We start from the raw sequence: 14098 nt of genomic DNA on the forward strand, positions 1-14098 counted from the left end.
CAAAGGGAGAGGGAGACAGAGCGACAGAGAGAGAGAGAGAGAGGGTGGTTCATTTTCCATTTGCTTCCTGAAAGTCGAAGCTCCAATTGCATCCATTGTCATTTCGATTTGGGAGAGCGTGGTTGCTGTCGGTGAGATTGAGGGATGGGTGTGAGATTCGGTGAGGGGAAAGGTTACAGGGAGAAAGAGAGACAGGCAGAGAAAGAGGGAGGACTGGGGTGAATAGGTCCCCATATGGACAAATCCATGCTCAGAACTAATTTAGGGTTAGAGTTCTGAAATTAAATTTCTCCCCAATTTGCCCTCTCTCTTAAATCACCATATCCAGGTAAATCCTAATTGTAGATCAGACTTCTATTACAATTTGCTTTCTTTGTGAAATTTTATTGTAATTTACACTAAAGTCTCTGGCTTTTGAAATTCTATATGAAATTGTGAACGTTGTTCGGAATCGAGTCCGGCCAAGTTCTTTGCTAAATAGTGCGAAAATATGCATGATGGAACTAAATTACTTTTGTATCATCTACATTTACCCGTTATCATAACAGGATTTAAAATATAGAAACATACTGCTTATAGGATATGAAGGTTGAAGTCATTTAGTTCCAAAGATGCCATAACTAATGTGTCATTGAGTGAAATGCCAGTTTACAAAGATATTGTGCTTATTTGTTTTAGGGGGATTACCAAAAGGAGCTCATAAAGCATTCTGCGAGCATGATCGATCTTGATCATTTGGATATTTAAAGGAGCCATTGATAAAGGGAAGACGACGAGTTGTGAACCTGTGTGCCAATTTTGCAGACAAGCAGAAACTCTGACACAGTGATCAAACAGGCTTTCATGTTGGCGTATTTTGATTAATAGCTGTGAAACCCATTGTGTGTCGCACCATGTAAGGAAATGGAATTGCTCCTTTTTGAGTTTAGGTTGATTTTTTAGAGGTTTTTGTATATATTGCTAGAAACTTTGTCTACTTATATATGGTGGTTTACGTTTCCATTGGTGTGACTCTGGAATCTTATTATTTGTTGTAGGAAATTCCGTTTCTGTATTTATTGTAGAATATTTCCTTCGTTCTCTCCACTCGATTCGATTTCGGTGAGTTCTTAGTTGATCCTTGCTCTCATGATTTCCCAAATTGGTATTTTTGGGCGTCTTCAGTTGTCGCTTTGATCTGGAATTTCCATTTTGTTTCTTTTAATTTTTGGGTTTTTATTTTTTCTCACACATAATAATGACATTCGATATAGTTGACACTATGCATTACTTATAGAGCATTTTCTTTACTGTAAGGACCCTTTTGAATTGATTTGGTAAATGAAGTGTAGGCATAAGAACTTTGTGTTGTTTTGCAGTGATTCATGAACAGTGGAAGGTGTCGTTGCTGTAACACAAAACCCAGCTTTCAGCTATCTGCTGGCATCTCTCTGAAGGTTTGTGTACTATCTTATGTGGAATTGGGATGGTATGACTTTGAATACTTATCGTACATGAAGAAAGGAAATGTGAAATGTTGGGTTGATTAATTAATAGAGAACAAAAGCATTGATACTAGATGATTGTGTAGATTCAGTTATGTTGATTGAGTATTTGTTGGTGCATTGCAATAAGATGCATTTTTTCATAATAAGTTGATGTGGATGAAGAGTATAACATCATAGTTCTGGATTGTTGTATTTATATGCATTATATGATTCATCTGTTCTGCTTAACATGAGATATTTAGTACTAATTAGGCATTTCATTTTACAGAAGTTATTAGCATGGGGATTGGTTAATGGTATCTAACACACAATTTCGAAAAGTTGTGAGGTTTGTTGTTATACGATACATGAGTTTTCCTCATAATTTATGTGTACAATGGTTAATATTTGTAGTTATGATTGATGGTGTCCTACATATTTAGACCAAAGCAGGCCTAAAGGAACTGAGGCACTACCTAAAGGAATTATTTCCAAGGCCTCCGACTTGCTAATGCAACCGTTATGGGGTCCCCAAAACAAAAAGGTACATCGGTGTTTCTTTGTTCATTGTAGTGATAGTCTTAGATTTTTATTAGGCAGCTTGAAGAATTTGGTAATTAGGGTTGTAAGCAATCTGATTTGAGTGTTGATATATGTTCTGCACTCTTTATGTTCTAGAACTCAAAGTCATCAACAAGCTTATTGGCCATTGCAGTTGGATTAAAGTAAGTAAATTGTGATCTTTTTTTTTCCTCAACTTCAATACACTGAAACATTATCCTCTGACAATGTATTAATCCACCATCTGTTACTTGTGGGAATCCAGTCTGTTTTGTGTGCTTTCTGCTATAATTGTTTTCCTTACAGCCCTTTTATTGATTGTTTGCAGCCCTTATATTTGTTATTTATACATAAAATACCTCCTGAATGCTCACATTAAATAGTTAAAACTTCTAATTTTCTCATTATTGTTTCTTCCTTATATATTCGTTACATGTTTACACTATTGAAAATTGTGACCTGACATAGAAGTGGATTTTGACATGATTTGTGTTTTTACATCTGCAGTATCATGTTGGCATTATTGCTTACGTATGAATGCAAGTCAATTTTACATCTATCTAACGCCTTTAATTGTTAACTCTGCATTTTTCAATGTTCACTAATGCCTTTAATTGTGCTCTGTTTTCAATGTTCACCACTCAATATTGATTCATGTGTTAATCGAGGGCATACGAAGTGCATGTGAAAGTCTATTGCTCCTGCAGCCACAATTGTTCCTTCCTCCGCAATTTCCTCAGTGTTACCTAAAGTGATAAAGAAGGTATAAGCACATTTTATCAACTTCCTATAAATTTTCTTCCAGAAGACCTGCTGCATTGTGAGATGATATTGACCCCAATTATCATATTTTCACCATTTATGATTGCCCCATAGAGTACCACTGTAATTGTGAATGTTGTTCTGTTAATTAAATGCTTAATAAATTTTGTAAAATAAAAAAAAAATTGTATATGGTTCCCACAGATTTAGAGTGTGCAAGAAGCTAGGAAAAGGAATTTGTATACATTGTTCATTCATTTGATTTTGCTAAATATTAATTTTACTGTAATTGTTTGCTTTGTGTTTTAGGTTTTTGGAATTTTGATGTTTGGTGGTTATTTTGTGTTTCGATTAAAACATTTGGTAAACTGTGACCGTTGGTGCATGATCTCAGGATTCCAAATATAGTTCTCAATTTATATTTTGGGATCCACTTCATATGCCAATACATTTTGTAATTAGGATCAAAGAAATTAATTGCTAATTTTTAGGGTTTTGCATAACCTGATTTCTGAGTTCGACTCTACAAATAATTATAAAATACAGTATAACCTGATTTCTTAGTGGTTTGGATTTATGTGATCTCATCAGCTCATGGTTTCTTTGTGTTGAGCAGAAAGCTTGGGAAGTTGCGCATGTCCCATTCAAGAATTTGGCGGTGATGGTTTCATGATGTGGATGGTTGGGAGTATAGTGCATTTGTTTAGCATTGGAATCACATTTTCCGCTCTTTGGCAACCCATAATCACCTTACATGGTGTAGGGAAGGGTAAATGATTCTTATTCTGTTTATCGGTCTGTATGTGTTTCATTCTCCACTTCAATTCCTTTGTTTGGTAGTGTTATATATTGTATTTATGCAGTATTGACTAATGCTTAAATTAGATGCTAAAAAAGGTCTTTATCTTCTAAATCCTTAGCTTGCTCTACCTTGAATATGTTTCAAGTTCTTTTATATAAGATTTTCCCTTATGAAGAAGTGAACTAAATAGCGTGATTCTTATATTTCTTAAGATTTGGTTCCCCAAAATGATTGTGACGGTGATGAAAAATGTTTCTTATGTGATTTTAAGAAAAAGGGTTAGATAATTTCGTAATTTTACATTTTATGAGTTTGTCAAATCTTCTACCTTAAATTTAGGTGGGGGTTCCCTTGAATGGAAATTTTGAGAAAAAAGGATAAGATTTAGACATTTTATTGCTTTGAGATGCTACTTCTGAATGCATACGAGATACTCAATTCAATATGGACTTCACATGTATATAAATTTAGGTCGCTTAAGTTTTTTTTTTAATTGTTTTTCTGATTTTTAACAGATTTGTACTCCGCAGTATTTTATGCTCTGAATTTTGGTAGTTCCATAGTTGGGCCATTAGGAAGTAGTGGTTGTTCAAAAGATGCACATCCATTTTTGGAATATGTGTAATTCAATTCTCTCTTTTTTCTGTAGCAGACTTGCATACTTCTAAATCGGAAAGGAAAAATAAGCACTTTAGGCGGTTCATGCAGACGGACCATGTAAAAGAAAAGCACAAGTAAAGGTTTCCATGAGTGAGTTTATAGTGCATCAATTTCTTTGCTACTTTATTTTAATGCATTCAACAACTGATTTGGTTTATTGTGAGTTTATAGTGTTCAAGCTTATTTTTGCTTGGTTGGATATGCAGTTGAATTACCAAACGTAACCAATGTTTTGATCAGTTAGTGAGAAAACAAAAATTAGAAGATTTTCTGTTCGACATCCTGCAATCAATGATTAAGGGTTTTTGTGTCATTTTGGTATAGGCATGGTTAAGGCATTGCAATTCCATCGTTAATAATTTGAAAAGCCCAGCAAATTGCTTTTTAGCAAATTCATCTAAAAAAATGTCCAGAAATTTCCATTGATTACAGCAAGAAAATGGTACTATTTGAAAGGCTCTGAATTGCTGATTGATTTATTATTTTTAAAATTTTTAGAATTTTGGGTCATTGGAGGTAGAAGTTGGTTGCTTGCTTGACATTATGAGGTGTATAATTATACACCCAATTGACTTTGATCTTTATGTTTTTAATAATTTAGAAAGAGTGGCGTTGATAATTCAGAAATATGTGTTCATGTTTACATAACAAATTCATCTTTAGAGATTTGTTTGGTTTTGAAATTCCATCAAAAGCTATGGATTTTGTGCGATTGATTTTGTGAGGGAGATAAGGCACAACCTTCTCCATTGGTGGATTATTATCTATCCTTAGTCTGAATGCATCAGCAAACATTGTTTGATCCACCACCAAGTACAATTACTGAAATCATATATAATAGAGAATTTATTTACTTTTTGATGAACATATTAGAGAATTCCTAAACATGCTAATAGAAAACACTCTTGATAAGCACTAGAGAATGACGTGATAGATATTTCAGGTCTTATACATTTAGTTAGTTGCTGGTGATTTTGTCACTAGAAAACTCAATGGGTGACATCTTGGCTTGCCAATAGACATGTGATACACTTTTTTAAGACTAAGAGTATGTTCTTATTTATGGTTGGGAGCATTAGTAGTGGTTTTATCTAATTTTAAAGGATCATTTGTTTGGATGAACCTTATCCGTGTGGTGCTAGGTCATGGTGGGTACAAGAAACGAAATAGAACTGTTTCTTCCTTATGTATAAGTGTGCTGATTTAAGATATTGTTCTTTGTTTGTTTTGCCACGCCAACCTTGAAATCTGCAATTCTTTGTGATGGTTCAATTACAAATTTTGATTCCCGGATGAGTGGATTTGATATTGGCGCTTGCTTAGAGGTAATTTCTAATATAATTTTCTTTCAAACCCATATTTAGAAAGTTCTGCCACATAAAACCTGTAAATATTCATAGTTGCACAGAAATCGAGTGCCCCCATTGTACTGTAATAATTGGTTTATAATGTTGCTTACTCTGATTGGAAATCATAGGTAATAGAGCATATGGAGGAAGGTCAAGCATCTGAGTTTGGCAACGTGGTGCCAAGCATATGGACTTGAGTGGTGTTGATGATGAGGAATTTTCTAGACCTTAATGACCTTAAGGCATTGGTGCTTGATCATGTTCATGAGCTATTTTTCAAAGGGGTTTCGTTGCGGCTTATTAGTTTTGGTGAGAATACAACTTTGCTTTTTAGTTTTCTTCTTGATAACAATTATTTATAGTAACATTGTTGAATAAGTATCTAATTTGATATTGTTTGCATTGATTTAGGTATTTAATGAAAATGATATGAATGTGAAACATGGATAACAAAGGTGTGGATAATGGATAGTACAATGCATTGCATAGCTTTAACGTGTGTTAGCACTTTCATGATGTAGTATAGATTTCTGTTCCATATTACTTTCTCATTTCATATCATATTATGTTTAAAGAATGTGGAGTTAATTAAAATAGGAGAAAATCATTTAGAGCTCTAGGAGTTATGATGGTGTTCTGGATGTTCCAGTGGATGTTATGAGTGTTGAGTTAAAAAAAAAAAAAAAAAGCCTTCTTTGGATGAGTTAGAATATAATTGATATACATGGAAGAGTAGGAATATAACTACCAGGACAAAATGTTAAGCCTGCTCTCTTTCAACCTTAAATATATTCTCTTTTCTATTTGACAATTGTTGAATATTTTAATTTTTTGCTTTGCCTGCATGTTGATGCAGGTTTGTTCTTTGACATTTTTTGGGGCAAGTGATTTGTTGAGTTGGGATTTTTGTTGGGGTAAACGATTTGATGTTGGTTTGTTCATGTTGTAAGTAGTAAAATCACAAAAGATTGTATATTGTAAGTCATTTTAATGGTAGATTGTTACTAGCCTTATCTAATTGCTAAAGTTTTAATTTTAATTTTTTTTTTCTGAGCTAAGCATTTGGCTACTGGATTGCATGAATCAATATTTAAATAACTTCTTGGATAAAATTATTCTTGCCTTTTATTTTCTTTTTGGGATTTCTTTGGTGCTTAATTTGTTTGTTAATCTTTGAATGTGGAGAAGATTTGTTACTTCTATTCAAATAGTCGAAGAAGAATAGAAGATTGTTTCATTTTTTTGGCTTTGAATGAGAATTTTCAAATTTAAGCCTCGTCATATCCTAATGAGGGCATGTGCCGATATATATCCTCATAGTCAAAATATATGTCCCGTCACTACATCATGAGGTGGTTTTTGCAACTTGACTTGCTTATTGTTCAGGACTGACAACTGTGATAGTAGAGTTTAGCAGATTCTCTTATTTACGTCTGAATATCAAATTATGAAAGAAATATTTTGTTGCAATCAATATAGTAATGAATAATAAGTCATATAATGATTTCTAACTATATTTTTTGAACAGTTTATTGTATCATATAGGAAAAATGAAAAGGGAATATGAGATGATATTGAAGAAGGCCTTGCAAAGCATCTGCTTGATTCAAATATCACAACCTCAGTTATTGTTTAGGTGAGGTTTTCTATTTATATGAAAATCCTTGAATCCTTTAATATTTTAGGCATTGTGTCAGCAACTTGAGATGATTGTAAGCAGTACACATAGCGTTGATACCTTTTACATTACATGCATATTTGTTTCGTTGGAATTAAACTTGCAATATACAAACTTATGCCAAGGAAAAGTCAGGGCCTTTGGAGTCTGATATTCTTTGTTAGAGTTTCTATTACAAAATTAAGGAGCTATCCTAATGAGGGCATGTTTGGAGGTCATTTGCTTTGGTTGGTTGGAGTTTCATCCTTGCAGCTTGCTTCATTGGCTCTTAGGTATTACGTCTTTTTAGTTCATTTGTTTGTTCATGATTATGTTGAATTTTTTTCAGGTTAAATGTGTCTTATTCATATAGTTAAAGCTAGTGCATTCAAGTCCCGCAGCAATGCGCGGGCATATTACTAGTTAACTACTAAAGGAAATATTCAAAGATATCCCTAGATACACTAGAATTTACACAATCACATTCTTATTTTAAATATGAATGCAACACTCCCCCTTGAGTGTAAATACTCAACAAAACATCACATCAGATCTTCAATAGATAAGGTAGAACAATTGATGAAGTTGGCGACACAACGGGCGAATGCGAGTCTCAAATTTAAAGAAAGTATGTATTGGTAATAAAACTCACAAAATCTCGCTATGGTAAAACTCAAGATGGAAGAAAAACCCATGATTAAGGAGAAAAATGAGAAGTATGCATAATGTCTAAAATAAACATCAAACAGGACGAAAGTAGTAAACTCAATGTAGTATAATCATCCCAGGATGGGTGCCTCATCAAAAACTCAATAGGTAGCAAAAATCCAATGGGAAAAATGCTCATAATTGTAGGAAAAAGAGTACATTAAGATCAAGTGAGTATGCTTCAAGAATAAGAGAAATACAAGCAATTCAACTCAGATAATTTACGCATATCGATTCCTTGGACGAGCTTCTGAAAAGTAGACTTGGGCAATGACTTGGTAAAGAGATCGGGCAGGTTGTCCTGGGAACATATTTGCTTAACTTCCATCCGAACAATGCTTGATCTCCAGGCTGAAACAATATCGAGTTTTCCTAAGATCTTTCATCTCAAATTCCGATTTCAAGTGAACAATAATTTCCTCAAGCTCTACAGGAGTTCCAATGAGGCTCATGTTATCGACATAAACTTCAACGATCGCAAATCCAAAATGTGACTTCTTTATGAACATGCATGGGCATAATTCATTGTTCACATAACCCTAACTTGTCAAATATTCTCTCAAACAGTTATACCACATCCGCCTGGATTGTTTCAATCCGTAGAGTGATCTCTCAATCTAATATAGAGTGTTCCGTGGTCTAGAATTATTTGAACTAGTCAATGGAAGTCATTCTGGAACTTTCATGTATATTTCATTATCTAGATAACTATAGAGATACACGGTTACCACGTCCATAAGCTGCATATTCAGTTTTCAGAAACTACCAAACTAATTAGGTAGCAGAACGCTATAACGTCCATTACGGGGGAATATGTCTCCTCGTAATCAATCACAGGGTGCTAAGAGAAGCCTTGAGCTACGAGGTATGCTTTGTATCACACTATTTCATTATTCTAATTACGCTTCCTCACGAAAACCCACTTGTAGCCCACGGGCTTCACATGTGGTGGAGTAAGAGCTACAGGTCCAAACACCTTACGTTCGCAAGCAAATCGAGTTCGACCTGGATTGCTTGTTTCCAGTTTGACCAATATGTTCTATGTCAGCATTCATCAACGGAACATGGTTCAATGTCATTGATAAGCATGATGTACGCAAATGCATCATTGACGATCATCTCATTCTGATTCCAAACCTTATCCAATACTGCGTAGTGGACCGAAATCTCGCGATTCTTGGGAGGTTGGGTTGTCTCGTCTAAGATATCATTGTAATCTAGAATAACCTTATGTGTTGGAACATATGAGTGAGTAATGGTCGAATTCAAACTAGGTTCAATTGTCGGTGTTTATTTCCTCTTCCAGGGTTGTGAATCATTTGAACCAAGGGGTTTGCCACGCTTCAGGGTCGGAATTGATGATTGGCTAGCCGCTAAAGTACCATGTAGCGTGGAAGTTGCGACCTCCCCATCTTCGAGGATGGTCTGGCCTTCCTAGGCGGTGTTACGACATATGCGAGGTACGCTTATCCTTGCAGGTGCATTTGCAGCGGGTATATGTGATTTTGTCACCTTAGTTAGATCAATAAAAGCATCTAACATGCTCTGAGCTATACTCTGAAGATCTATAATTTGTCGCACTTCAGTTTCAGATAAGGCAGTACGGGGATCTAAATAAGACATAGTGAGAGCATACCACGATAATTTGTGGCGTTCTCCAAGAACGTTAGCATGCTTATCTCCTCTTAACGACGAGAAGAATGTCTAATCAAAGTGACAATCCGCAAAACGTGCAGTAAAGAGATCTTCTGTCAAGGGCTCTAAATAGCGAATCATAATCGACATAGATTTCCATTTTTCTCTAAGGACCCAGTTTGGTACGTAGTGGCGACGCTATTGGCACATAAACTACGCACCCAAACACACGTAAATGCGAGACGTTAGACTCGTATCCAGTAACCAATTGTAACAGTGAATGAGGTTGGGTAACGGTGGGAGCATAGCTGTGTGTAATATTACATAGCCCTAGGCAAATACCGGCAGTTTTGTTTGTATAACCAAAGTCTGAGTTATCAATTAAAGGCGCTTTATGAAAGCTTCTGCCATGTTGTTTTGGGTGTGAACATGGGGTACAGGATGTTCCATTTCAATCTCTACTGACATGCAATAATCGTCAAAAGGCTGTGACGTAAACTTTCCAACATTATCCAGTTGAATAAACTTGATCAGATAATCAGGATGGTGTGCCCTTAGCTTAATAATTTGTGCTAGGAGTTTTACAAATGCAACGTTACGTGTGGACAATAGGCAAACATGTGACCATTGTGTCGATGCATCAATCAACCCCATAAAGTATCTAAATGGTCCGCATGTTAGTTGGATAGGTCCACAAATATCTCTTTGAGTCCTTTGAAGAAACTTAGGAGGGTTGTGAATAATCTTTGTAATCGATGGTTGAGTATTCAATTTCCCCAAAGAACACGCTTTGCATGGCGGGAATCCAACTTAGGGAGGTAAATGATGCATATGTGATGATTTAAGGATATGACGCATCATGTCACATCCGGGATGTTCCATACGATCATGCCAAAGCATCAAAGTGCTCTGGAAATCAGGGCCGGCCACATGGTGGGGTTCTATGTCGCGAATGGTTGTTATGTATAACCCATTTAGAAGATGTTCCAACTTCTCGTGAATACGTTTCTGGCCATACTCGTAAGAAGTGATACAAAAAAGTTCATAATCATTATCTTCAATGGGTTTAATATGATATTGATTATCGCGAATATCTTTAAAATTCAGCAACGTTCATCCAGAACGTGGAGAATAGATGACCTCTTTAATGGTTAAGACAATATCGTTGGACAACATGATACATGTATTTCCGGATCCTTCAATCAGGTTGGATGAGCCTAAAAGAGTTGTCAGATGTGCATTTTTAGGTACAAAGTTAGTAAAATAGTGTCGCTCGCGCAATATGGTATGCTTGGTAGCACTATTAGCTAGACAACTAACTTCCCCACTGGACATACTTAGAAATAAATTGATTGAATTGGTCACATGCATAAATATAATTCCATTCATTTAATTAATCAATTCGAGAAATAATATTCATAAAACAATTATCCAAAATTCAAAACAACCAAAACCAAACAAATTATTTCAAATACTTAGAAAAATTAAACCATAAACCTAGAAATTAGAGGGGGTCTGACCACTCCTAGTGGGTTCGGCCACTAAGTGCAAAACACCCTTGAAACATGTCTAGAAGAATAAAACTTATTCATCTATAGGAGCTGATGCTTCCTGAAAATCTGATATCTCCATGGATGTAGTAGCATCTTTGGGATGATCCATATTTGCAAAGTTAGACTTACTATGGGAATGATACTTGGTAATGGCCTTAAGGGTAGCTCAGCATACGTGTGACCAATGATCTTTTGATTCACAGCAGTAGCACATGTCCATTTTAGTGGAACTTGATTGAACGGTAGTTTTTCCCTTGTTCTTGAAGTTTAGGGCCTTAGGGGCAAGGGGTTGGCGCTTCTGGGTCAAATTTCCTTCCTTGGGTGGGACTTGATTCTATTGACCTTGGGCTCATGGTGGGGCTTGCCGCTCATTGCCATGGCCACAACGATTTTTGTGTCACTTGTGGCTATTAGAATTGATCGTATCGCTTTAGGTGCAACGTTCGAGCCAATGGGTCGAGCTTGATGATTCTTCATCAAAAGCTGGTTCTACTTTTCAGCGAGAAGTAAAACAGAGATCAAATCCAAAAATTTGGTGAACTTATGTGCCATATATTGTTTCTGTAGGACAATATTGGTGGCATGGAAGGTAGAATAAGTCTTCTTCAAGAAATCTGATTCGGTTAAGTCCACTTTATAGAACTTAAGTAGTGATTGGATTCTACAAACTTCAGAGTTATATTCATTCATGGACTGAAAGTCTTGGAAGCGTAGATGCTGCCAGTCGTGTCTTGCTTTAGGCAAGTAAATGTCTTTTTGGTGATCGAAACAATTTTCCAGAGTAAGTCAGAGGGTGTTTGGGTCCTCCTCAGCAAGGTATTCGGTCTGCAGTGCATCATGGATGTGTCTTCGAATGAAGATCATTGCAATAGCTTTCTGAGCTTCATCGACGGGTTTGTCGTCGGTAGGTGCCTCGATGGTGGCTGGAGCTTCACGTCTTGAACCCACTTTAAGTAGTTTCTTCCATATACTTCCAAAGCGGTGAAATCAAGCTTGTTCAAGTTCGACATGTTCCTAAAACGGAGGGTACGAAACAACGTAGTTAGTCAAATGGTAATCCATAGACACATATTGTAGAATATTCAGGTTCTATAGACATGTATTGGTTTAATTTATGCAGGAAAGCTACAAGTTTCATGTAAGTTTTGAATGAAAACTTCGGATTTTAAGGGCACTAAATATGAAACTACAGGTTCAATTTAGTTTTATGAACGATTTGTTCATAAATGAGAGGTTCCTGCAAGAGCACAGAATGCAATATGCTGATTTAAGTGTAGTGGATTTAAGTTGCTTCGGGAACTCAAGTGTGAGAGCTTCGGGACTACGAAAGGATGTCAACGGTTCAAAGTATAAAAATAAATTATTGAATCGTTAATATCCAAAAGTGATCTTTAGGTCAATAATTTTGGATTAATCATCAAATTAATGGAAATGTAGGTCACTTTTAATTAATTCAATAGATCGAGAGCAAATGGGGTCGATCATGGAAGTAAAATAATGACAAATGGGTCATATTAGCTTCAATTGGTGATAAACCAAGTGATAATTAAATTAGAATTAATTAGCGTAAACCAATGTACCCAAAAAAAACAAAAAAAATTGAGCATGATTTATAACTCAGGAATGCCAAAAATTGTCATCTGGTCGAAAAAATAACATTGGAGTAGGCCCTACAATTCGTCTGCAGGCTGACTAGGTCACGGGAGAGTTGCAGGCCTTTGGGCTGTGTGTTTTGGGGAGCCCAGCAGTAGAAGCTGTTGGTTTTTAGGCCGAAAACTAGGCACGTGGCAAGCCCAGCCCAATGCTGGCTTACGGGTTGGTGTGGGGAAGGCCAGCCGAAGCTGGGTTTCGAGTTTTTGGGTTGGGGCAGGTCAAGCCTAGTAGCATAAGGCTACTGGTGAGTGGGCCGAAGCCCAGTAAGCAAAAAGGGCTACTGCAAGCAGGCCTATCATGGGGCAATAGAGGCCCAGCAGCATAGGGTTGTTTTAGATGGGCCAGGGACGCGCGAACAGATAGGTGCCAAGGTGGTGTGGTGACTGTGCCGCACAATTCCTAAAATTATATATATATATATATACATACTATTTTTTCGACATATGTAGGGTTTGAAAAACCCTAAAGTGTTTCTAATTTATTTATATGCTTTGACTCCCAAATTCCACATAGCAATATAATTGTGTAATGCATGACACACAAACACACACACACACACACACACACACACACACATATATATATATCGGAAGGAAAATATAAACATATAGGGGTTCATGCATCATGGGAAATGTTTTCATGCTTCGTGAACGTTTCAAAAATCTTCATTTATTTTAAGTGTACCTGATTGGCAGAAAACAAAGAAAAGCCTTTGAATTTTGTAGAAGAAAGCCTCCTCCTACGATCCTTCCGTTCCTTAGCTTCTGGCAAACGTGTGCTGATAACGTGTTATAGGCTTATTTGACTGAACTATTCTAGGGGAATAGAGAGAGGGAGGCCGGCGGCAATAAGAGAGGAGAGATTTAATTACGAGGTGTGTGTTGTATCATCCCATTGTGCCTTTATTTATAGTCGTATGATAGGTTAAATCCTTACCTTTCTAGGATTACAACTCTAATAGAATTTTAATTACTAAAGGGAATATTCAAAGATATCCCTAGATACACTAGGATTTACACAATCACATTCTTATTCTAAATATGACTGCAACATTTTCAAATTTTTAATCTTAAAATGTACTTATTCTTAAATATACCAATTTGTTATATGTAAAATGTACCCTTTTTTATATAAATCTATTCATTTTTTCCTTTTTGATTTGAGAATGTATCAATGTCAAGTTTAATTGAAGAAATTTACTAATGTTATTAAGCCTAATATCTTCTTCTTCTTCTTCTTTTTATTTTTTTATTTTTTTTGTTTTTTTTTGTGATTTTGAGGAATGTACCCAT

At 35.8% G+C, this 14098-nt stretch overlaps 1 long non-coding RNA gene across 14 annotated transcripts; it reads left to right on the forward strand.

The window, feature by feature from the left end:
- LOC126587507 (uncharacterized) lies at positions 1–13516 on the forward strand. Of its 14 annotated transcripts, none has more exons than XR_007611092.1 (12): positions 1–328; positions 679–895; positions 1038–1101; positions 1359–1436; positions 1756–1815; positions 1910–2010; positions 2145–2790; positions 3406–3558; positions 4244–5576; positions 5729–5909; positions 7129–7550; positions 13502–13516. It is a non-coding gene; the product is annotated as an uncharacterized LOC126587507 (long non-coding RNA). The 14 variants fall into 14 exon arrangements; XR_007611100.1 differs by lacking the exon at positions 13502–13516 and adding an exon at positions 6012–6055 and having other exon boundaries at positions 7129–7429; XR_007611104.1 differs by lacking the exon at positions 13502–13516 and adding an exon at positions 6012–6055 and having other exon boundaries at positions 7146–7429.
- Positions 13517–14098: the final 582 nt, after the last annotated feature.

This window comes from Malus sylvestris, chromosome 10, assembly GCF_916048215.2.
Source record: "Malus sylvestris chromosome 10, drMalSylv7.2, whole genome shotgun sequence".
Classification (NCBI taxonomy): Eukaryota; Viridiplantae; Streptophyta; class Magnoliopsida; order Rosales; family Rosaceae; genus Malus; species Malus sylvestris.